At 38.6% G+C, this 24,955-nt stretch overlaps 3 non-coding genes across 3 annotated transcripts; 2 read left to right on the forward strand and 1 right to left on the reverse strand.

The window, feature by feature from the left end:
- Positions 1 to 551: 551 nt before the first annotated feature.
- LOC148548712 (small nucleolar RNA R71) lies at positions 552 to 659 on the reverse strand. Its single transcript, XR_015897730.1, has one exon. It is a non-coding gene; the product is annotated as a small nucleolar RNA R71 (small nucleolar RNA).
- A 12,072-nt stretch (positions 660 to 12,731) lies between these two features.
- LOC148548713 (small nucleolar RNA R71) lies at positions 12,732 to 12,839 on the forward strand. The gene has a single exon (XR_015897055.1). It is a non-coding gene; the product is annotated as a small nucleolar RNA R71 (small nucleolar RNA).
- Positions 12,840 to 20,910: 8,071 nt separating this feature from the next.
- On the forward strand, positions 20,911 to 21,018 carry LOC148548714 (small nucleolar RNA R71). The gene has a single exon (XR_015897548.1). It is a non-coding gene; the product is annotated as a small nucleolar RNA R71 (small nucleolar RNA).
- Positions 21,019 to 24,955: the final 3,937 nt, after the last annotated feature.

The raw sequence follows: 24,955 nt of genomic DNA on the forward strand, positions 1-24,955 counted from the left end.
CTCTTCTCTTTCTTATGAGCAGGGACAAAGAAAAAGGCATTCTTGTTGAAGCTGATCCAGAACCTGAAAGGACTCTGAAGAGAAAACTAAGATAAGTTAAATTACAACAATCCAGAGACAACCTTATTGAAAATTTCGAACAAGTAAAGGAGATGGCAGCCGAACCCAACAACAATAATGCAAGGAGAATGCTTGGTGACTTTACTGCACCTAATTCTAATTTACATGGAAGAAGCATCTCCATTCCTACCATTGGAGCAAACAATTTTGAGCTGAAACCTCAGCTAGTTTCTCTGATGCAACAGAACTGCAAGTTTCATGGACTTCCATTTGAAGATCCTTTTCAGTTCTTAACTGAATTCTTGCAGATCTGTGATACTGTTAAGGCTAATGGAGTAGATCCTGAAGTCTACAGGCTCATGCTTTTCCCTTTTGCTGTAAGAGACAGAGCTAGAATATGGTTGGACTCTCAACCCAAAGACAGCCTGAACTCTTGGGATAAGCTGGTCACGGCTTTCTTAGCCAAGTTTTTTCCTCCTCAAAAGCTGAGCAAGCTTAGAGCTGATGTTCAAACCTTCAGACAGAAAGAAGGTGAATCCCTCTATGAAGCTTGGGAAAGATACAAGCAGCTGACCAAAAAGTGTCCTTCTGACATGCTTTCAGAATGGACCATCCTGGATATATTCTATGATGGTTTATTTGAGCTATCAAAGATGTCATTGGATACTTCTGCATGTGGATCCATTCACCTAAAGGAAACGCCCGCAGAAGCTCAAGAACTCATTGACATGGTTGCTAATAACCAGTTTATGTACACTTCGGAGAGGAATCCTGTGAGTAATGGGACGCCTATGAAGAAGGGAGTTCTTGAAATTGATACTCTGAATGACATATTGGCTTAGAATAAAATATTGACTCAGCAAGTCAATATGATTTCTCAGAGTCTGAATGGAATGTAAGCTGCATCCAACAGTACTCAAGAGGCATCTTCTGAGGAAGAAGCTTATGATCCTGAGAACCCTGCAATAGCAGAGTTAAAATACATAGGTGAACCATATGGAAACACCTACAATGCATCATGGAGAAATCACCCAAATCTCTCATGGAAGGATCAAAAGCCTCAACAAAGCTTTAATAATGGTGGAAGAAACAGGTTTAGCAATAGCAAGCCTTTTCCATCATCCACTCAGCAACAGACAGAGAATTCTTAGCAGAATCCATCTAGCTTAGCAAATTTAGTCTCTGATCTATCTAAGGCCACTGTGAGTTTCATGAATGAAACAAGGTCTTCCATTAGAAATTTGGAAGCACAAGTGGGCCAGCTGAGTAAAAGGATCACTGAAATCCCTCCTAGTACTCTCCCAAGCAATACAGAAGAGAATCCAAAAGGAGAGTGCAAGGCCGTTGAATTAATTACCATGGCCAAACCCACAAGAGAGGAGAAGGACATGAATCCCAAGGAGGAAGACCTCCTGGGACATCCAGTGATCAATAAGGAGCTTCCCTCTGAGGAACCTAAGGAATCTGAGACTCATCTAGAGACCATAGAGATTCCATTGAACCTCCTTATGCCATTTATGAGCTCTGATGAGTATTCCTCTTCTGAAGAGAATGAGGATGTTACTGAAGAGCAAGCTGCCAAGTTCCTTGGTGCAATCATGAAGCTAAATGCCAAATTATTTGGTATTGAAACTTGGAAAGATGAACCTCCCTTGTTCACCAATGAACTAAGTGATCTGGATCAACTGACATTGCCTCAGAAGAGACAGGATCCAGGAAAGTTCATAATACCTTGTACCATAGGCACCATGATCTTTAAGGCTCTGTGTGACCTTGGTTCAGGAATAAACCTCATGCCCCTCTCTGTAATAGAGAAACTGGGAATCTATGGGGTGCAAGCTGCTAAAATCTCATTAGAGATGGCAGACAATTCAAGAAAACAGGCTTATGGACAAGTAGAGGACGTGTTAGTAAGGTTGAAGGCCTTTACATCCCTGCTGATTTTATAGTCCTGGATACTGGAAAGGAAGAGGATGAATCCATCATCCTAGGAAGACCTTTCCTAGCCACAGCAAGAGCTGTGATTGATGTGGACAGAGAAGAATTGATCCTTCAATTAAATAAGGACAACCTTGTGTTTACAACTCAAAGATCTCTCTCTGCATCCATGGAGAGGAAGCAGAAAAAGCTTCTCTCAAAGCAGAGTCAACCAAACCCCCATATCCAAACTCTAAGTTTGGTGTTGGGAGGTCTCAACAAAGCTCTGCACATCTGTGAGGCTCCATGAGAGCCCACTGTCAAGCTATTGACATTAAAGAAGTGCTTGTTGGGAGGCAACCCAATGTTTATTTATCTAATTTTATTTTTGTTTTTCATGTTTTCTTAGGTTCATGATCATGTGGAGTCACAAAATAAACGAAAAATTTAGAAACAGAATCAAAAATAGCGGAAGAAAAATCATACCCTGGAGGAAGCACCTGTCTGGCATTCAACGCCAGAACAGAGCATGGTTCTGGCGCTGAACGCCCAAAATGGGCAGCATCTGGGCGCTGAACGCCCAAAATGGGCAGCATCTGGGCGCTAAACGCCAGAATCGCACCCTGGAGAAGAGCTGGCGCTGAACGCCCAGAACAAGCATGGTTCTGCCGTTCAACGCCAGAAATGGGCAACAAATGGGCGTTGAACGCCCAAAATGGGCACCAACCTGGCGCTGAACGCCCAGAGTTGTGTGCAAGGGCATTTTACATGCCTAATTTAGTGCAAGGTTGTAATTCCTTGAACACCTCAGGATCTGTGGACCCCACAGGATCATCTCAGGATCTGTAGACCCCATAGGATCATCTCAGAATCTGTGAATCTCACAGGATCCCCACCCACCTCACCCTGTCTCTCTCCATTCATGGTCATCCCTTCTATTTTCCATTCACCACTCACATCCATATACACATCCCTCTATCTCCTCCATATCTTCTTCTTCTTCATCTATTCTTTCTTCTCTTGCTCGAGGGCGAGCAATATTCTAAGTTTGGTGTGGTAAAAGCATAAGCTTTTTGTTTTTCCATTACCATTAATGGCACCTAAGGCCAGAGAAACCTCAAGAAAGAGGAAAGGGAAGACAAATGCTTCCACCTCTGAGCCATGGGAGATGGAAAGATTCATCTTACAAGCCCATCACTAAGAAAAGGATGGAGCAAACAAGAGAGCACATTCATGAATCCCAACAGGCACATGAAGAAGCTCATCATCAAGAAATCCCTGAGATACATCAAGGGATGCACTTGCCTCCACAGAATTTTTGGGAGCAAATCAACACCTCCCTAGGAGAATTAAGTTCCAACATGGGACAATTAAGGGTGGAAAATCAAGAACACTCCATCATCCTTCATGAAATTAGAGAAGATCAAAAAGCAATGAGGGAGTAGCAACAAAGACAAGGAAGAGACATAGAAGAGCTCAAGGACATCATTGGTTCCTCAAGAAAGAAACGCACCCATCACTAAGGTGGACTCATTCCTTGTTCTTACTTTCTCTGTTTTTCGTTTTCTATGTTAAGTGCTTATCCATGTTTGTGTCTTCATTACATGATCATTAGTAGTTAGTAACTATGTCTTAAAGTTATGAATGTCCTATGAATCCATCACCTCTCTTAAATGAAAAATGTTTTAATTCAAAAGAACAAGAAGTACATGAGTTTCGAATTTATCCATGAACTTAGTTTAATTATATTGATGTGGTGACAATGCTTCTTGTTTTCTGAATGAATGCTTGTACAGTGCATATGTCTTTTGAAGTTGTTGTTTAAGAATGTTAAATATGTTGGCTCTTGAAAGAATGATGACAAGGAGACATGTTATTTGATAATCTGAAAAATCATAAAAATGATTCTTGAATCAAGAAAAAGCAGCAAAGAACAAAGCTTGCAGAAAAAAAAATAGGCGAAAAAAAAATTAGAAAGAAAAAGAAAAAGCAAGCAGAAAAAGCCAAAAGATCTTAAAACCAAGAGGCAAGAGCAAAAAGCCAATAACCCTTAAAACCAAAAGGCAAGGGTAAATAAAATGGATCCCAAGGCTTTGAGTATCAGTGGATAGGAGGGCCTAAAGGAATAAAATCCTGGCCTAAGCGGCTAAACCAAGCTGTCCCTAACCATGTGCTTGTGGCGTGAAGGTGTCAAGTGAAAACTTGAGACTGAGCGGTTAAAGTCAAGGTCCAAAGCAAAAAAAAGAGTGTGCTTAAGAACCCTGGACAACTCTAATTGGGGACTTTAGCAAAGCTGAGTCACAATCTGAAAAGGTTCACCCAATTATGTGTCTGTGGCATTTATGTATCCGGTGGTAATACTGGAAAACAAAGTGCTTAGGGCCACGGCCAAGACTCATAAAGAAGCTGTGTTCAAGAATCATCATACTGAACTAGGAGAATCAATAACACTATCTGAACTCTGAGTTCCTATAGATGCCAATCATTCTGAACCTCAATGGATAAAGTGAGATGCCAAAACTATTCAAGAGGCAAAAAGCTACAAGTCCCGCTCATCTGATTAAAGCTATATTTCATTGATAGTTTGGAATTTATAGTATATTCTCTTCTTTTTATCCTATTTGATTTTTAGTTGCTTGGGGACAAGCAACAATTTAAGTTTGGTATTGTGATGAGCGGATAATTTATACGCTTTTTGGCATTGTTTTTAGTAGGATCTAGTTACTTTTAGGGATGTTTTCATTAGTTTTTATGTTAAATTCACATTTCTGGACTTTACTATGAGTTTGTGTGTTTTTCTATGATTTCAGGTATTTTCTGGCTGAAATTGAGGGACTTGAGCAAAAATCAGATTCAGAGGTTGAAGAAGGACTGCTGATGTTGTTGGATTCTGACCTCCCTGCACTCAAAAGGGATTTTCTGGAGCTACTAAACTCCAAATGGCGCGCTTTCAATTGCTTTGGAAAGTAGACATCCAGGGCTTTCCAGAAATATATAATAGTCCATACTTTGCTCGAGTTTAGATAACACAAACTGGCGTTCAACGCCAGCTCTCTGCCCAATTCTGGCGTCCAACGCCAGAAACAAGTTGCAAAGTGGAGTTCAACGCCCAAAATGGCACAAAAGCTGGCGTTCAACTCCAAGAATGACCTCTCCACGTGTAGACTTCAAGCTCAGCCCAAGCACACACCAAGTGGGCCCTGGAAGTGGATTTATGCATCAATTACTTACTTCTGTAAACCCTAGTGACTAGTTTATTATAAATAGAACTTTTTATCATTGTATTCGTAGTCTTGGTTACTCCGGTTCCCCTCTGGGGCTGAGACCAATGAACTCCATTATCACTTATGTATTTTCAACGGTAGAGTTTCTACACTCCATAGATTAAGGTGTGGAGCTCTGCTTTTCCTCAAAGATTAATGCAAAGTACTACTGTTTTCTATTCAATTCAACTTATTCCGCTTCTAAGATATTCATTCGCACTTCAACCTGAATGTGATGAACGTGACAATCATCATCATTCCCTATGAACATGTGCCTGACAACCACTTCCGTTCTATATTAGATTGAATGAGTATCTCTTAGATCTCTTAATCAGGATCTTCGTGGTATAAGCTAGATTAATGGCGGCATTCATGAGAGTCCGGAAAGTCTAAACCTTATCCGTGGTATTCCGAGTAGGACTCTGGGATTGAATGACTGTGATGAACTCCAAACTCGCGAGTGCTGGGCGTAGTGACAGACGCAAAAGGATAGTAAATTCTATTCCAGTATGATCGAGAACCTCCAAGATGATTAGCCATGCAGTGACAGCGCATCGGACCATTTTCACAGAGAGGAATAGGATGCAACCAACGACAAGGGTGATGCCTCCAAACGATTAGCCGTGCTGTGACAGAGCATTTGGACCATTTTCCCGAGAGGATTGAAAGTAGCCATTGGCACCGGTGACATCCTTACATAAAGCCAGCCATAGAAAGGAGTAAGACGGATTGGATGAAGACAGCAAGAAAGCAGAGGTTCAGAGGAATGAATGCATCTCCATACGCTTATCTGAAATTCTCACCAATGATTTACATAAGTATTTCTATCCTTATTTTATTATATTAAATTCGAAAACTCCATAACTATTTTATATCCGCCTGACTGAGATTTACAAGGTGACCATAGCTTGCTTCATACCAACAATCTCCGTGGGATCGACCGTTACTCATGTAAGGTTTATTACTTGGACGACCCAGTGCACTTGCTGGTTAGTTGTATCGAAGTTGTGACAAATTATGAATTGAGATTAGAGCACCAAGCCTTTGGAGCCATTACCAGAGATCACAATTTCGTGCACCAATGGGCCAGATGCAGTTTGAATGGGAAGCTGGTGAAGGCAAGAATAGCTCTCGACCCTGCTGTTCCTTGGGAGATGGGTCAGAACACCACTATGCCTAGAGGGATCAAGAGAGTGTACTTGAACGATGAGGCTCGGCTTTGGCATCAGATCTTGAGTAACTTTGTGATGCCGAGTACTCACGAGACGGAGATCCCGGCTACCATGATCACCCTCCTTTGGTGTGTGCTGGAGGGTAAGGACATTTATCTGTCTCGTTTTATCCGGCATTATATGGCCAGGGCCCACGTCCGAGGCACCCTCCCCTTTCCTTACCTGGTTACACGGCTAGGCCGTCAGGCTAATGTGCCTTGGGAGGATGCCGATGAGAGACCACCCACAGCGGACTACAGGAAGATCATCCCGCATAGCAGGAACTTCCTTGCTTTGGGCTATAGACCACCACCTGTCACTGCTACTGATGAGACAGCCCCTCCGTCTGCTGGTCCCTCTTCATCCACAGCTGCCCCAGCTGCCCCTGATGCCACCACTGCACCTCCACCCGCCTCTGAGCCAGTCTATAACCTCGTGCACCGTCTATTCCGCCAGCTTGATCAGATGGAGCGCCGTAACAGGCGCCGGTATGAGAGATTAGAGCGCCGCAGCAGGCGACTCTATTCCCATCTGAAGCTAATGATCAGACAGGGCGCCAACATCCCCTCAGAGCCCGACACCCCTTCAGAGCCATCAGAGGATAAGCACGAGGAGGAGGATGAGCACGATGAGGAGCCTCATTCCCAGGCGGAGACTCATCAGCAGGCAGCCACAGAGCAGGATGCCCCGCATCAGGAGGTTATGCCCCAGATAGAGGCTGCAGATCCGGAGATCCCGCTCCAGTCCGTCCCACCTCCACAGCAGCCAGACCTCCAGCCCACTAACGCCACAGAGACCCCAGCTGCCATCCCTACCAGTGATGACACTCCTTCACACCAGGCTTGATTGAGCATCGAGGACGATGTTTCATTTTTAAGTGTGGGGAGGTCGCCATCTCTGGCGTTTATTTTGGTGAACCACTACATACTTTTTCTTTTATTTTGGACATTTTTCTGTATTTTTCTTTTATTGTTATTTTCGGAGTATTTATACATTGCTACTTGTGTATTTTACTCTATTTTCTGCATTTTGCATCTTTAGTTCATATCTTAGTTATTTAGTTCATTTTAGTTATTTAGTTTAGTTTGCAATTCTGATTTATTAGTGGATTAATTAGTATAGTTTACCCTTTTTAGCATAAGATAGTATAGTTTAAATAGAAAAATATAAAAAGGAAGTAAACTAGGAACTTTAACAGAATCAAAATAACCCACACCTTGTATATATAGCATTACATGTTAGTTGACAACATTTCATCAAGGAGGAACATTAAAACTTTAAAAGCTACCCTAAATAATTTTTTTCAAGAGAATAATGGGAATTTTTAACTAAACCTGCATACAATATGAATGATATATGATGCTTGAGTTAGAGAACACACAGCCTGTGAGTCTTGAGCTTAAATTGTATGGTTGCATTCAAACCATAATTTCATTTCTGTGTGTCACATTTCTTTTTATTCTGATGTTCTTTACTTTGCTTTAATTTATATGTCCAATTATAGAATATAGAATAAGATACATACCAAGAGAATGATTGAGGCCATCATTTGATTTTAGCTCACTTACCCCAAATTAGCCTACTTTTTACATCACCCTTGTTAGCCCCCTTGAGCCTTTTAAAACCCCTTTATTCTATTTAGCCAAATTACTAGCCTTAAGCAGAAAAACAAAATAAAATCCCAAGTGAATCCTTGGTTAGCTTAAGATAGACAAATTATGAATAGAGTAAAATGTGGGAAGCCTTTTGGGAACATGGGTAATAGAAACAAAAAGGTAGAAAAGTAAAAAGGAATAAAATACAATTTGGGAAGCATGCTCATGAGAAAATCTAAATGATTCAATTATCATGTGCATTAAAAAAAAAATTCCCCAATGAAAACAATGCACATGGAATAAAAATAAAAAAGTAAAACATGAGCATGTAACAATAAGTGGGAAATTATGGGAAATTAGGTAAAGAAATTTTACTTTGCTAGATATGTATGTTAGGTGAGATCTTAGTCTAATTAAGGATTCACTTATTAGCTCACTTAACCCTATACATAAATCCTTACCCTTACCTTGGCCCCATTACAACCTTAATTAAGACCTCATGACTTTTTGGTATGACTATGTTCTATAATTGTTGATTGGTTAGATGAGAAACAAAGCTGTAGAAACTAAGAATAAAAAGAAAAATAGAGTGAATAAACCCAATAAACACTGAGTGACTAGAGAGTAAACACAAAATCCAGTGAGGGTTCAATAACTCATCAACATATATCTGTGCTTAAAATTTACCAATTGTTTTGCAAGTTTGTACAAATGCTTTCTTTCCCATCTTAATTGCTAAAGTACTTTATTATTTAAGGGTTGGCTATATATATACACACAACTCCTTGAGAATGTGAATTAACTTAGCTACATGTAAGCTTTATATATGAGTGGATGAATTAGAATTGCATGACTCATTAGGTAGATGCATTTAGCATAGGTTGCATTTCATAACATTCCATCAATTTAACCTTAATTATTTACCTTGGATTTAGCATGAGGACATGCTAGTGTTTAAGTGTGGGGAGGTTGATAAACCCATATTTCATGAGTTCTTTTGTGCTTAATTAGAGTGATTTATTCAACTCTTCACCTACTTATTCACATTAATTGCATAGTTTTACTTTCCCTTCCTTATTATGTCATATAATGAAAAACATGTTTCCTAAGCTTTAAAAATTAATTATTTTAATTACCTTTATTTCCATTCGATGCCGTGATTAGTGTGTTGAGTAGTTTCAGATTTTCTAAGGCTGAACGACTTAAAGGATGAAAAAGGAAACATGCTAGAATAGAAGGAGGAAGCAAAACGGAGCTTTAAAGAAACTGGTGTTCACGCGATCGCATGGATGACGCGATCACGTGCCAAGCACGAATCAGCAGCGACGCGGCCATATGACTGACGCGACCGCGCGCCTTGAGTAGAGCGCACATGACGCGGTCGCATGACTGACGCGACCGTGTGGAAAGGAAAAGCTCCAAATGACGCGACCGCGTGACCCACGCGGACGCGTGACAGAGGCCACGCATCAGAAATTACAGAATACGCCCTCAGCGAATTCTGAAGCCCTTTTTGGCCCAGATCCAAGTACAGACAGCATAGACCAGAGGTTATAAAGTGTGGGAATGCTTTCATTCAAAGGAGAGCTCGCATATTTTCACCTTTCAATGATTTAGATTTAGTTGAGAGGGAGATCTTCTCTCTCTCTTTTAGGATTTAGGATTTCTTCTTGTTTTAAGAGTAACTCTGGATCCAGGTTTAATGTTCTTTTAGTTTCTACTTCTATTTATTTATTCCAACATTTGAATTGATTATTATAATTTGATCTAAGAATTCTTCCGTGTTACAGACAGTTATTTAAATTAATGATATTTGAGGTATTTTCAGTTCATGATTGTTCTCTTTGACTTAAGTTATCATTGCTTTCCATCTAAGGATATTTTTATTATTATTCCAGCAATTTTACTTTTTCTTTCCTTTTAGTTCTAGTTAAGAATTTAGTAACTCAACAGTTATTAAACTCAACATAATTGATAATCGTTATCTTGCTAATTGAGCTGAACTTAAATAATTCCAACCTTCTCTTAGGAAATAATTAGGATTCAAAGGTCAACTTAATTAGTCCCTTGACTTTCCTTTGCTCTGGTAAAGGTTGACCAAGTGGAGTTTAGATTCAACTTTCATTATTGCTGAGAGAGATAACTATGTTGGACCTCTAATTTCTCTACCTTGCTAAAAGTTGCTTTACAGTTATTATTTATCTTTAATTGCCATTTAATTCACTCGTCATTTAAATTGCTTGCTTCTCACCTTCTAAACCCCGATTACAACCCCTATAACCAATAATAAGAACATACTTCCTCGCAGTTCCTTGAGAAGACCACCCAAGGTTCGAATACTCGGTTAACAATTTTTAAAGGGGTTTGTTACTTCTGACACCCAACACGTTTGTACGAAGGGATTTTTTCCGGTTTAGAGACTATATCTACAACACAACCGTTTCTATGAATTTCTTTACTGGTAGAAAACCTGACGTCAGTTGGGATCCTGTGAGATTCACAGATCTTGAGGTGTCAAGGATTTACATCCCTGCACCCATTAGGCATGTAAAATGCCCTTGCATACAATTCTGGCGTTTAAACGCCGAATTGATGCTTGTTCTGGGCGTTCAGCGCCCAGATGCAGCATATTTTTGGCGTTCAGTGCCAGCTTTCCTTACTGTGTATTTCTGGCGTCTGAACGCCATGATGCTGCTTGTTTCTGGCGTTCAACGCCAGAAACATGCTCTGTTCTGGTGTTGAACGCCAGACAGATGCTCCTTACTGGCGTTTAAACGCCAGTAAGATCCTCCTCCAGGGTGTGATTTTTCTTCTGCTGTTTTTGATTCTGTTTTCAATTTTTCTATTTATTTTGTGACTCCACATGATCATGAACCTAATAAAACATGAAAGAACAACAAGAATGAAAATAAATTAGATAAGTAAAAATTGGGTTGCCTCCCAACAAGCGCTTCTTTAATGTCAATAGCTTGACAGTGGGCTCTCATGGAGCCTCACAGATGTTCAGAGCTTTGTTGAGACTTCCCAACACCAAACTTAGAGTTTGGATATGGGAGTTCAACACCAAACTTAGAGTTTGGTTGTGGCCTCCCAACACCAAACTTAAAGTTTGACTGTGGGGGCTCTGGTTGACTCTGTTTTGAGAGAAGCTTACTGTGCCTCTTTTCCATGTTCACAGAAGGATAACCTTGAGTTTGAAACACAAGAGAGTCCTCATTCACTTGAAGGACTAGTTCACCTCTGTCAACATCAATCACAGCTCTTGCTGTGGCTAGGAAGGGTCCTCCAAGGATGATGGATTCATCCTCATCCTTCCCAGTATCTAGGATTATGAAATCAGTAGGGATGTAAAGGCCTTCAACCTTTACTAACATGTCCTCTACTTGTCCATAAGCCTCTTTTCTTGAGTTATCTACCATTTCTAGTGAGATTCTAGCAGCTTGTACCTCAAAGATTCCCAGCTTCTCCTTTACAGAGAGTGGCATGAGGTTTATTCCTGACCCAAGTTCACATAGAGCCTTCTCAAAGGTCATGGTGCCTATGGTACAAGGTAATAGGAACTTTCCAGGATCCTGTTTCTTCTGAGGCAATCTCAGTTGATCCAATGCATTTAGTTCGTTGGTGAACAGGGGAGGTTCATCTCCCCAAGTCTCATTACCAAATAAATTGGCATTCAGCTTCACGATTGCACCAAGGAACTTGGCAACTTGCTCTTTAGTAGCATCCTCATTCTCTTCAGAAGAAGAATACTCATCAGAGCTCATGAAGGGCGTAAGGAGGTTCAATGGAATCTCTATGGTCTCTAGATGAGCCTCAAAGTCCTTTGGTTCCTCAGAGGGAAACTCCTTATTGATCACTGGACGTCCCAGGAGGTCTTCCTCCTTGGGATTCACGTCCTCAACCTCCCTTACAGGTTCGGCCATGGTAATTAATTCAATGGCCTTGCACTCTCCTTTTGGATTCTCTTCTGTATTGCTTGGGAGAGTACTAGAAGGGGTTTCAGTGATCTTCTTACTCAGCTGACCCACTTGTGCCTCCAAATTTCTAATGGAGGACCCTATTTCATTAATGAAACTTACAGTGGCCTTGGATAGATCAGAGACTAAGTTTGCTAAATTAGAGGTATTTTGTTCAGAGTTCTCTGTCTGTTGCTGAGTGGATGATGGAAAAGGCTTGTTATTGCTAAACCTTTTTCTTCCACCATTATTAAAGCCTTGTTGAGGCTTTTGATGATCCTTCCATGAGAGATTTGGGTGATTTCTCCATGAGGGATTATAGGTGTTTCCATATGGTTCACCCATGTAATTTACCTCTGCTATTACAGGGTTCTCAGGATCATAACCTTCTTCTTCAGAAGATGCCTCTTGAGTACTGTTGGATGCAGCTTGCATTCCATTCAGACTCTGAGAAATCATATTCACTTGATGAGTCAATATTTTATTCTGAGCCAATATGGCATTCAGAGTATCAATTTCAAGAACTCCCTTCTTCTGAGGCGTCCCATTACTCACAGGATTCCACTCAGAAGTGTACATGAACTGGTTATTAGCAACCATGTCAATGAGTTCTTGAGCTTCTGCAGGCGTTTTCTTTAGGTGAATGGATCCACCTGCAGAAGTATCCAATGACATCTTAGCTAATTCAGATAGACCATCATAGAATATATCCAAGATGGTCCATTCTGAAAGCATGTCAGAAGGACACTTTTTGGTCAGTTCCTTGTATCTCTCCCAAGCTTCATAGAGGGATTCACCTTCTTTCTGTCTGAAGGTTTGAACATCCACTCTAGGCTTACTCAGCTTTTGAGGAGGAAAGAACTTGGCTAAGAAAGCCTTGACCAGCTTATCCCAAGAGTTCAGGCTATCTTTAGGTTGAGAATTCAACCATATTCTAGCTCTGTCTCTCACAGCAAAAGGGAAAAGCTTGAGCCTGTAGACTTTAGGATCTACTCCATTAGTCTTAACAGTATCACAGATCTGCAAAAATTCAGTTAAGAACTGAAAAGGATCTTCAGATGGAAGTCCATGGAACTTGCAATTCTGCTGCATCAGAGAAACTAATTGAGGTTTCAGCTCAAAGTTGTTTGCTCCAATGGTAGGGATGGAGATGCTTCTTCCATGTAAATTGGAATCAGGTGCAGTAAAGTCACCAAGCATCCTTCTTGCATTATTATTATTTTCGGCTGCCATCTCCTCTTCTTGTTCGAAAATTTCTGAAAGGTGCTTGCCGGATTGTTGTAATTTAGCTTCTCTTAGTTTTCTCTTCAGAGTCCTTTTAGGTTCTGGATCTGCTTCAACAAGAATATTCTTGTCCTTGCTCCTGCTCATATGAAAAAGAGGGAACAAAAATAACAATAATAATAATAAGGATCCTTTTTTTACCCAGGTATAAAGGTTCCCCTGTGTGAGTAGAAGAAGAAAAGAATGTAATGTAAAGAAGGGAAGAAAAAAAAACCTTGAACACAGAGAGGGAGGTAGTGTTCGAATTTTTGGATGGGAGAGAAGTGTTAGTAGATGAATAAATAAATAGAAGGAGATGAGAGAGAAAGAGGAATTTCGAAAATTATTTTTTGAAAAATGGTTAGTGATTTTCGAAAATTAAAATTAAAATTTGAAACAATTAGTTAATTAAAAAGAATTTTTGAAAAAGAGGGAAGATATTTTTGAAAATTAGAGAGAGAGAGTTTGTTAGGTAGTTTTGAAAAAGATAAGAAACAAACAAAAAGTTAGTTAGTTAGTTGAAACAAATTTGAAAATCAATTTTGAAAAGATAAGAAGATAAGAAGTTAGAAAAGATATTTTAAAATCAAATTTTTGAAAAAGATATGATTTTGAAAAAGATAAGATAAAAAGATATTTTTGAAAAGATATTATTGAAATTAGTTTTGAAAAAGATTTGATTCACAAGAAATCACAAGATATGATTCTAGAACTTAAAGTTTGAATCTTTCATAGCAAGCAAGTAACAAACTTGAAATTTTTGAATTAAAACATTAATTGTTGATGATATTTTCGAAAATATGATATAAAATTAAGAAAAATATTTTTGAAAAATATTTTTAAAATTTTCGAAAATAAATAAAAAAATGAAAAATATTTGATTTTTGAAAAAGATAAGATTTTTAAATTGAAAATTTGATTTGACTCATAAGAAACAATTGAATTTTAAAAATTTTTGAAAAAGTCAATCCAAATTTTCGAAATTTATGAGAGAAAAAGGGAAAGATATTTTTTTTTGAATTTTTAATGATGAGAGAGAAAAACAATGAAAATGCTCAATGCATGGAAATTTTATATCAAAACATGTGATGAATGCAAGAACACTATGAATGTCAAGATGAACACCAAGAACACTTTGAAGATCAAGATGAACACCAAGAGCTTATTTTTGAAAAATTTTTGATGCAAAGAAAACATGCAAGACACCAAACTTAGAAATCTTTAATGCTTAGACACTAAGATTTCAAGAATGCATATGAAAAATATCATACAACACAAAACAATATAATATGAAGATCAATCAAGAAGGTTTTATCAAGAACAACTTGAAGATCATGATGAATGCAATGCATGAATGCAATTTTCGAAAAAATGCAAGATGAGTATGCAATTGACACCAAACTTAAAAATTGACTCAAGACTCAAACAAGAAACACAAAATATTTTTGTTTAATTTTTATGATTTTATTAATTTTTTTTTATTTTTGTATATTATTTTCGAAAAAACATATAGGAAAAAGAAAATAAGGATTTCAAAATTCTTAATATGAATTCCAGGAATCTTGTACTCTTAGTCTAAAGCTCCAATTTGAGGGTTAGGCATGGCTTAATAGCCAGCCAAGCTTTAGTATGCTATTACATGCATTGAAGTGATTAGTTGAAGACCAATCCCAAAGCAGTTTGGATATGGCTTTACAGCCAGATGGGATTCAACATGTTACCATGAAACTCTAGAATTCATTCTTGAAAGTTTTGAAGCCATAGAATAATTAATGAAAACAAAAGGAAAAAATTTTTTTTTGAAAGATTTTTTTGAAAAGTTTTTTTTTGAAAATAAAACAAAAAGAAAATTACCTAATCTGAGTAACACGATGAACCGTCAGTTGTCCAAACTCGAACAATCCCCGGCAACGGCGCCAAAAACTTGGTGCACGAAATTGTGATCTCAGGCAACGGCGCCAAAAACTCTGTACGCACATCTTAATAAATCGTTTTTCATTCATAACTTCGATACAACTAACCAGCAAGTGCACTGGGTCGTCCAAGTAATAAAATCTTACGTGAGTAAGAGTCGATCCCACGGAGATTGTTGGTATGAAGCAAGCTATGGTCATCTTGTAAATCTCAGTAAGGCGGATAATAATTGATTATGGAGTTTTCAAAAATAAATAATAAATAGACAGAAAATAAAGATAGAAATACTTATGTATATCATTGGTGAAAATTTTAGATAAAGGTATAGAGATGCTTTCGTCCCTCTGAACTTCTGCTTTCCTGCTGTCTTCATCCAATCAGTCCTACTCCTTTCCATGGCTGGTTTATGTAAGTACATCACCATTGTCAATGGCTACTTTTCATCCTCTCTGTGAAAATGGTCCGATGCGCTGTCACTGCATGGCTAATCATCTGAAGGCATCACTGTGGTCAATGGCTGCATCCTATCCTCTTGTGAAAATGGTCCAAATGTTCTGTCACAGCACGGCTAATCATCTGAGGTTCTCGATCATACTGGAATAGGATTCACCCTCCTTTAGCGTCTGTCACTACGCCCAGCACTCGCGAGTTTGAAGTTCGTCACAGTCATTCAATCCCAGAATCCTACTCGAAATACCACAGACAAGGTTTAGACCTTCCGGATTCTCATGAATGCCGCCATCAATCTAGCTTATACCACGAAGATTCTGATTAAGAGATCCAAGAGATAATCATCCAATCTAAGGTGGAACGGAAGTGGTTGTCAGGCACGCGTTCGTGGGGGAATGATGATGATTGTCACGTTCATCACATTCATGTTGAAGTGCGAATGAATATCTTAGAAGCGGAATAAGTTGAATTGAATAGAAAAACAGTAGTACTTTGCATTAATTCATGAGGAACAGCAGAGCTCCACACCTTAATCTATGGAGTGTAGAAACTCTACCGTTTGAAAATACATAAGTGGAAGGTTCAGGCATGGCCGAATGGCTAGCCCCCAAAACGTGATCACAGGATCAAAAATACAATCCAGGATGTCTAATACAATAGTAAAAAGTTCTATTTATAATAAACTAGCTACTAGGGTTTACAGAAGTAAGTCATTGATGCATAAATCCACTTCCGGGGCCCACTTGGTGTGTGCTTGGGCTGAGCTTTAGCTTTTCACGTGCAGAGGCTTCTTTTGGAGTTGAACGCCAGGTTGTAACGTGTTTCTGGCGTTCAACTCTGGTTTGTGACGTGTTTCTGGCGTTTAACTCCAGACAGCAGCGTAGAACTGGCGTTCAACGCCCTTTTACGTCATCTAAACTCGGCCAAAGTATGAACTATTATATATTGATGGAAATCCCTGAATGTCTACTTTCCAATGCAATTGGAAGCGCACCATTTGGAGTTCTGTAGCTCCAGAAAATCCACTTTGAGTGCAGGGAGGTCAGAATCCAACAGCATCAGCAGTCCTTCTTCTACCTCTGAATCTGATTTTTGCTCAAGTCCCTCAATTTCAGCCAAAAAATACCTGAAATCACAGAAAAACATAAAAACTCATAGTAAAGTCCAGAAATGTGAATTTAACATAAAAACTAATAAAAACATCCCTAAAAGTAACTAGATTCTACTAAAAACATACTAAAAATAATGCCAAAAAGCGTATAAATTATCCGCTCATCACAACATCAAACTTAAATTGTTGCTTGTCCCCAAGCAACTGAAAATCAAATAGGATAAAAAGAAGAGAATATACTATAAATTCCAAACTATCAATGAAACATAGCTCCAATTAGATGAGCGGGACTTGTAGCTTTTTGCCTCTTGAATAGTTTTGGCATCTCACTTTATCCATTGAGGTTCAGAATGATTGGCATCTATAGGAACTCAGAGTTCAGATAGTGTTATTGATTCTCCTAGTTCAGTATGTTGATTCTTGAACACAGCTACTTTATGAGTCTTGGCCGTGGCCCTAAGCACTTTGTTTTCCAGTATTACCACCGGATACATAAATGCCACAGACACATAACTGGGTGAACCTTTTCAGATTGTGACTCAGCTTTGCTAAAGTCCCCAATTAGAGGTGTCCAGAGTTCTTAAGCACACTCTTCTTTTTCTTTGGACCTTGACTTTAATCGCTCAGTCTCAAGTTTTCACTTGACACCTTCACGCCACAAGCACATGGTTAGGGACAGCTTGGTTTAGCCGCTTAGGCCAGGATTTTATTCCTTTAGGCCCTCCTATCCACTGATGCTCAAAGCCTTGGGATCCTTTTTCTTACCCTTGCCTTTTGGTTTTAAGGGTTATTGGCTTTTTGCTCTTGCCTTTTGGTTTTAAGAGCTTTTGGCTTTTTCTGCTTGCTTTTTCTTCCTTTTTTTTTCGCTATTTATTATTTTTTTTTCTATTTTTTTCTGCAAGCTTTTGTATTCACTGCTTTTTCTTGCTTCAAGAATCATTTTTATGATTTTTCAGATTATCAAATAACATGTCTCCTTGTCATCATTCTTTCAAGAGCCAACATATTTAACATTCTTAAACAACAACTTCAAAAGACATATGCACTGTTCAAGCATTCATTCAGAAAACAAAAAGTATTGTCACCACATCAATATAATTAAACTAAGTTCAAGGATAAATTCAAAACTCATGTACTTCTTGTTCTTTTGAATTAAAACACTTTTTCATTTAAGAGAGGTGATGGATTCATAGGACATTCATAACTTTAAGACATAGTTACTAATTACTAATGATCATGTAATAAGACACAAACATGGATAAGCACTTAACATAAAGAAAACGAAAAACAGAGAATTTAAGAACAAGGAATGAATCCACCTTAGTGATGGTGGTGTTTCCTTCTTGAGGAACCAAAGATGTCCTTGAGCTCTTCTATGTCTCTTCCTTGTCTTTGTTGCTCCTCCCTCATTGCTTTTTGATCTTCTCTAATTTCATGAAGGATGATGGGGTGCTCTTGATGTTCCACCCTTAATTGTCCCATGTTGGAACTTAATTCTCCTAGGGAGGTGTTGATTTGCTCCCAATAGTTTTGTGGAGGAAAATGCAATTGAGGCATCTCCGGGATCTCATGGTGATGAGCTTCATGCGTCTCTTGAGCCCCATGAATATGCTCTCTTGTTTGCTCCATCCCTTTCTAAGTGATGGGCTTGTGAGATGAATCTTTCCATCTCCCATGGCTCAGAGGTGGAAGCCTTTGTCTTCCCTTCCCCTTTTCTAGAGGTTTCTCCGGTCTTAGGTGCCATCAATGGTAATGAAAAAAAAAGCTTATGCTTTTACCACACCAAACTTAGAATGTTGCTCGCCCTCGAGCAAAAGGAGAAAGAAAAGAAGAAAAAGATGGTATGGAGGAGATGGAGGGATGTGTGTATGGATGTGAGTGGTGAATGGAAAACAGAAGGGATGACCATGAATGGAGAGAGAGAGGGTGAGGTGGGTTGGGATCCAGTGAGATTCACAGATCCTGAGATGATCCTGTGGTGTCCACAGATCCTGAGGTGTCAAGGATTTACATCCCTGCACCCATTAGGCATGTAAAACGCCCTTGCATACAATTCTGGCGTTTAAACGCCGAATTGATACTTGTTCTGGGCGTTCAGCGCCCAGATGCAGCATATTTCTGGCGTTGAACGCCAGCCAGATGCTTGTTTCTGGCGTTCAGCGCCAGCTTTCCTTACTGTGCATTTCTGGCGTCTGAACGCCAGGATGCTGCTTGTTTCTGGAGTTGAACGCCAGACAGATGCTCCTTACTGGCTTTTAAACGCCAGTAAGATCCTCCTCCAGGGTGTGATTTTTCTTCTACTATTTTTGATTCTGTTTTCAATTTTTCTATTTATTTTGTGACTCCACATGATCATGAACCTAATAAAACATGAAAGAACAACAAGAATGAAAATAAATTAGATAAGTAAAAATTGGGTTGCCTCCCAACAAGCGTTTCTTTAATGTCAATAGCTTGACAGTGGGCTCTCATGGAGCCTCGCAGATGTTCAGAGCTTTGTTGAAACTTCCCAACACCAAACTTAGAGTTTGGATATGGGAGGTCAACACCAAACTTAGAGTTTGGTTGTGGCCTCCCAACACCAAACTTAAAGTTTGACTGTGGGGGCTCTGGTTGACTCTGTTTTGAGAGAAGCTTACTGTGCCTCTTTTCCATGTTCACAGAAGGAAAACCTTGAGTTTGAAACACAAGGGAATCCTCATTCACTTGAAGGACTAGTTCACCTCTGTCAACATCAATCACAGCTCTTGCTGTGGCTAGGAAGGGTCCTCCAAGGATGATGGATTCATCCTCATCCTTCCCAGTATCTAGGATTATGAAATCAGCAGGGATGTAAAGGCCTTCAACCTTTACTAACATGTCCTCTACTTGTCCATAAGCCTCTTTTCTTGAGTTATCTACCATCTCTAGTGAGATTCTAGCAGCTTGTACCTCAAAGATTCCCAACTTCTCCATTACAGAGAGTGGCATGAGGTTTATTCCTGACCCAAGGTCATATAGAGCCTTCTCAAAGGTCATGGTGCCTATGGTACAAGGTATTAGGAACTTTCCAGGATCCTGTTTCTTCTGAGGCAATCTCAGTTGATCCAATGCATTTAGTTCATTAGAGAACAGGGGAGGTTCATTTCCCCAAGTCTCATTACCAAATAAATTGGCATTCAGCTTCATGATTGCACCAAGGAACTTGGTAAATTGCTCTTCAGTAGCATCCTCATTCTTTTCAGAAGAAGAATACTCATCAGAGCTCATGAAGGGCGTAAGGAGGTTCAATGGAATCTCTATGGTCTCTAGATGAGCCTTAGAGTCCTTTGGTTCCTCAGAGGGAAACTCCTTATTGATCACTGGACGTCCCAGGAGGTCTTCCTCCTTGGGATTCACGTCCTCAACCTCCCTTACAGGTTCGGCCATGGTAATTAATTCAATGGCCTTGCACTCTCATTTTAGATTCTCTTCTGTATGGCTTGGGAGAGTACTAGGAGGGGTTTCAGTGATCTTCTTACTCAGCAGGCCCACTTGTGCCTCCAAATTTCTAATGGAGGACCTTGTTTTATTTATGAAACTTACAGTGGCCTTGGATAGATCAGAGACTAAGTTTGCTAAATTAGAGGTATTTTGTTCAGAGTTCTCTGTCTGTTGCTGAGTGGATGATGGAAAAGGCTTGTTATTGCTAAACCTGTTTCTTCCACCATTATTAAAGCCTTGTTGAGACTTTTGATGATCCTTCCATGAGAGATTTGGGTGATTTCTCTATGAGGGATTATAGGTGTTTCCATATGGTTCACCCATGTAATTTACCTCTACTATTGCAAGGTTCTCAGGATCATTAGCTTCTTCTTCAGAAGATGCCTCTTGAGTACTGTTGGATGCAGCTTGCATTCCATTCAGACTCTGAGAAATCATATTGACTTGCTGAGTCAATATTTTATTCTGAGCCAATATGGCATTCAGAGTATCAATTTCAAGAACTCCCTTCTTCTGAGACGTCCCATTACTCACAGAATTCCTCTCAGAAGTGTACATGAACTGGTTATTAGCAACCATGTCAATGAGTTCTTGAGCTTCTGCAGGCATTTTCTTTAGGTGAATGGATCCACCTACAGAAGTATCCAATGACATCTTAGCTAATTCAGACAGACCATCATAGAATATATCCAAGATGGTCCATTCTGAAAGCATGTCAAAAGGACACTTTTTGGTCAGTTCCTTGTATCTCTCCCAAGCTTCATAAAGGGATTCACCTTCTTTCCATCTGAAGGTTTGAACATCCACTCTAAGCTTACTCAGCTTTTGAGGAGGAAAGAACTTGGCTAAGAAAGCCTTGACCAGCTTATCCCAAGAGTTCAGGCTATCTTTAGGTTGAGAATCCAACCATATTCTAGCTCTGTCTCTCACAGCAAAAAGGAAAAGCATGAGCCTGTAGACTTCAGGATCTACTCCATTAGTCTTAACAGTATCACAGATCTGCAAAAATTCAGTTAAGAATCGAAAAGGATCTTCAGATGGAAGTCCATGGAACTTGCAGTTCTGCTACATCAGAGAAACTAATTGAGGTTTCAGCTCAAAGTTGTTTGCTCCAATGGTAGGGATGGAGATGCTTCTTCCATGTAAATTGGAATTAGGTGCAGTAAAGTCACGAAGCATCCTCCTTGCATTATTATTATTTTCGGCTGCCATCTCCTCTTCTTGTTCGAAAATTTCTGAAAGGTGCTTGCTGGATTGTTGTAATTTAGTTTCTCTTAGTTTTCTCTTCAGAGTTCTTTCAAGTTCTGGATCTGCTTCAACAAGAATATTCTTGTCCTTGCTCCTGCTCATATGAAAAAGAGGGAACAAAATAATAATAATAATAATAATAGGGATCCTTTTTTTACCCAGGTATAGAGGTTCCCCTGTGTGAGTAGAAGAAGAAAAGAATGTAATGTAAAGAAGGGAAGAAAAAAAAACTCGAACACAGAGAGGGAGGTAGTGTTCGAATTTTTGGATGGGAGAGAAGTGTTAATAGATGAATAAATAAATAGAAGGAGATGAGAGAGAAAGAGGAATTTCGAAAATTATTTTTTGAAAAATGGTTAGTGATTTTCGAAAATTAAAATTAAAATTTGAAACAATTAGTTAATTAAAAAGAATTTTTGAAAAAGAGGGAAGATATTTTCGAAAATTAGAGAGAGAGAGTTAGTTAGGTAGTTTTGAAAAAGATAAGAAACAAACAAAAAGTTAGTTAGTTAGTTGAAACAAATTTGAAAATCAATTTTGAAAAGATAAGAAGATAAGAAGTTAGAAAAGATATTTTAAAATCAAATTTTTGAAAAAGATATGATTTTGAAAAAGATAAGATAAAAAGATATTTTTGAAAAGATATGATTGAAATTAGTTTTGAAAAAGATTTGATTTTTAAAATCACAATTAATGACTTGATTCACAAGAAAACACAAGATATGATTCTAGTACTTAAAGTTTGAATCTTTCTTAGCAAGCAAGTAACAAACTTGAAATTTTTGAATCAAAACATTAATTGTTGATGATATTTTCGAAAATATGATATAAAATTAAGAAAAAGATTTTTGAAAAATATTTTTAAAATTTTCGAAAATAAATAAAAAAATGAAAAAGATTTGATTTTTGAAAAAGATTTTAAAAAAGATAAGATTTTTAAATTGAAAATTTGATTTGACTCATAAGAAACAATTGAATTTTAAAAAGTTTTGAAAAAGTCAATCCAAATTTTCGAAATTTATGAGAGAAAAAGGGAAAGATATTTTTTTTTTTGAATTTTTAATGATGTGAGAGAAAAACAATGAAAATGCTCAATGCATGAAAATTTTAGATCAAAACATGTGATGAATGCAAGAACACTATGAATGTCAAGATGAACACCAAGAACACTTTGAAGATCAAGATGAACACCAAGAGCTTATTTTTGAAAAATTTTTGATGCAAAGAAAACATGCAAGACACCAAACTTAGAAATCTTTAATGCTTAGACACTAAGATTTCAAGAATGCATATGAAAAACATCATACAACACAAAATAATATAATATGAAGATCAATCAAGAAGGTTTTATCAAGAACAACTCGAAGATCATGATGAATGCAATGCATGAATGCAATTTTCGAAAAAATGCAAGATGAGTATGCCATTGACACCAAACTTAAAAATTGACTCAAGACTCAAACAAGAAACACAAAATATTTTTTTTAATTTTTATAATTTTATTAATTTGTTTTTTTATTTTTGTATATTATTTTCGAAAAAACATATAGGAAAAAGAAAATAAGGATTTCAAAATTTTTAACATGAATTCTAGGAATCTTGTACTCTTAGTCTAAAGCTCCAATCTGAGGGTTAGGCATGGCTTAATAGCCAGCCAAGCTTTAGTATGCTATTACATGCATTGAAGTGATTAGTTGAAGACCAATCCCAAAGCAGTTTGGATATGGCTTTACAGCCAGATAGGATTCAACATGTTACCATGAAACTCTAGAATTCATTCTTGAAAGTTTTGAAGCCATAGAATAATTTTTGAAAACAAAAGGAAAAAAAATTTTTTTGAAAGATTTTTTTGAAAAATTTTTTTTGAAAATAAAACAAAAAGAAAATTACCTAATCTGAGCAACACGATGAACCGTCAGTTGTCCAAACTCGAACAATCCCCGACAACGGCGCCAAAAACTTGGTGCACGAAATTGTGATCTCAGGCAACGGCGCCAAAAACTCTGTACGCACGTCTTAATAAATCGTTTTTCATTCACAACTTCGATACAACTAACCAGCAAGTGCACTAGGTCGTCCAAGTAATAAAACCTTACGTGAGTAAGGGTCGATCCCACAGAGATTGTTGGTATAAAGCAAGCTATGGTCATCTTGTAAATCTCAGTCAGGCGGATAATAATTGATTTTGGAGTTTTTGAAAATAAATAATAAATAGACAGAAAATAAAGATGGAAATACTTATGTATATCATTGGTGAAAATTTCAGATAAAGGTATAGAGATGCTTTCGTCCCTCTGAACTTCTGCTTTCCTGCTGTCTTCATCCAATCAGTCCTACTCCTTTCCATGGCTGGCTTTATGTAAGGACATCACCATTGTCAATGGCTACTTTTCATCCTCTCTGTGAAAATGGTCCGATGCGCTGTCACTGCATGGCTAATCATCTGGAGGCATCACCGTGGTCAATGGCTGCATCCTATCCTCTTGTGAAAATGGTCCAAATGCTCTGTCACAGCACGGCTAATCATCTGAGGTTCTCGATCATACTGGAATAGGATTCACCCTCTTTTTGCGTCTGTCACTACGCCCAGCACTCGCGAGTTTGAAGTTCGTCACAGTCATTCAATCACAGAATCCTACTCGGAATACCACAGACAAGGTTTAGACCTTCCAGATTCTCATGAATGCCGCCATCAATCTAGCTTATACCACGAAGATTCTGATTAAGAGATCCAAGAGATAATCATCCAATCTAAGGTGGAACGGAAGTGGTTGTCAGGCACGCGTTCGTGGGGGAATGATGATGATTGTCACATTCATCACATTCATGTTGAAGTGCGAATGAATGTCTTAGAAGCGGAATAAGTTGAATTGAATAGAAAAACAGTAGTACTTTGCATTAATTCATGAGGAACAGCAGAGCTCTACACCTTAATCTATGGAGTGTAGAAACTCTACTGTTTGAAAATACATAAGTAAAAGGTTTAGGCATGGCCGAATGGCCAGCCCCTAAAACGTAATCACAGGATCAAAAATACAATCCAGGATGTCTAATACAATAGTAAAAAGTTCTATTTATAATAAACTAGCTAATAGGGTTTACAGAAGTAAGTCATTGATGCATAAATCCACTTTCAGGGCCCACTTGGTGTGTGCTTGGGCTGAGCTTTAGCTTTTCACGTGCAGAGGCTTCTTTTGGAGTTGAACGCCAGGTTGTAACGTGTTTCTGGTGTTCAACTCTGGTTTGTGACGTGTTTCTGGCGTTTAACTCCAGACAGCAGCATAGAACTGGCGTTCAATGCCCTTTTACGTCGTCTAAACTCGGCCAAAAGATGGACTATTATATATTTCTGGAAAGCGCTGGATGTCTACTTTCTAACGCAATTGGAAGCGCACCATTTTGAGTTTTGTAGCTCTAGAAAGTCCACTTTGAGTGCAGGGAGGTCAGAATCCAACAGCATCAGCAGTCCTTCTTCTACCTCTGAATCTGATTTTTGCTCAAGTCC

The sequence above is a fragment of the Arachis ipaensis genome, chromosome B8 (genome assembly GCF_059453495.1).
Source record: "Arachis ipaensis isolate K30076 ecotype BB chromosome B8, ASM5945349v1, whole genome shotgun sequence".
In the NCBI taxonomy this organism is placed as follows: Eukaryota; Viridiplantae; Streptophyta; class Magnoliopsida; order Fabales; family Fabaceae; genus Arachis; species Arachis ipaensis.